The sequence below is a fragment of the Arachis stenosperma genome, chromosome 3, assembly GCF_014773155.1.
Source record: "Arachis stenosperma cultivar V10309 chromosome 3, arast.V10309.gnm1.PFL2, whole genome shotgun sequence".
In the NCBI taxonomy this organism is placed as follows: domain Eukaryota; kingdom Viridiplantae; phylum Streptophyta; class Magnoliopsida; order Fabales; family Fabaceae; genus Arachis; species Arachis stenosperma.
This window is the reverse complement of record NC_080379.1, coordinates 136,050,254-136,051,368: the sequence shown is the minus strand read 5'-3', so window position 1 is coordinate 136,051,368 and position 1,115 is coordinate 136,050,254. Positions and strand designations below refer to the sequence as shown.

General features: G+C 41.7%; 1 non-coding gene across 1 annotated transcript; it reads left to right on the top strand.

The window, feature by feature from the left end:
• The first annotated feature begins 466 nt into the window (after window positions 1-466).
• On the top strand, window positions 467-574 carry LOC130972685 (small nucleolar RNA R71). Its single transcript, XR_009083849.1, has one exon. It is a non-coding gene; the product is annotated as a small nucleolar RNA R71 (small nucleolar RNA).
• Window positions 575-1,115: the final 541 nt, after the last annotated feature.

The following is a 1,115-nucleotide window of genomic DNA, read 5'->3' as shown; positions in this document are numbered from 1 at the left end:
GAGGTCTCTCTTGATTCTTCCATGAGAAATTTGGATGATTTCTCCATGAAGAATTATAGGTGTTTCCATAGGGTTCTCCTAGGTAATTCACCTCTTCCATTGAAGGGTTCTCAGGATCATAATCTTCTTCTTCAGATGAAGCATCCTTAGTACTGCTTGGTGCATTTTGCATTCCAGACAGACTTTGAGAAATCAAATTGACTTGTTGAGTCAATATCTTGTTCTGAGCCAGAATGGCATTCAGAGTATCAATCTCAAGAACTCCTTTCTTCTGACTTGTCCCATTGTTCACAGGATTCCTTTCAGAAGTGTACATGAATTGGTTATTTGCAACCATTTCAATTAGCTCTTGAGCTTCTGTAGGCGTCTTCTTCAGATGAAGAGATCCTCCAGCAGAGCTATCCAAAGACATCTTGGATAGTTCAGACAGACCATCATAGAAAATACCTATGATACTCCATTCAGAAAGCATGTCAGAAGGACATTTTCTGATCAATTGTTTGTATCTTTCCCAAGCTTCATAGAGGGATTCTCCATCCTTCTGTCTGAAGGTTTGGACTTCCACTCTAAGCTTACTCAATTTTTGAGGTGGAAAGAACTTTGCCAAGAAGGCATTGACTAGCTTTTCCCATGAGTCCAGGCTTTCTTTAGGTTGTGAGTCCAACCATGTCCTAGCTCTGTCTCTTACAGCAAAAGGGAATAGCATAAGTCTGTAGACCTCAGGGTCAACCCCATTAGTCTTGACAGTGTCACAGATTTGCAAGAATTCAGCTAAGAACTGATGAGGATCTTCCAATGGAAGTCCATGGAACTTGCAATTCTGTTGCATTAGAGAAACTAATTGAGGCTTAAGCTCAAAGTTGTTTGCTCCAATGGCAGGGATAGAGATGCTTCTCCCATAGAAGTCGGGAGTAGGTGCAGTAAAGTCACCCAGCACCTTCCTTGCATTGTTTGCATTGTTGTTGTTTTTGGCTGCCATGTCTTCTTCTTCTTTGAAGATTTCTGTTAGGTCCTCTACAGAGAGTTGTGCCTTAGCTTCTCTTAGCTTTCGCTTCAAGGTCCTTTCAGGTTCAGGGTCAGCTTCAACAAGAATGCCTTTGTCTTTGCTCTTGCTC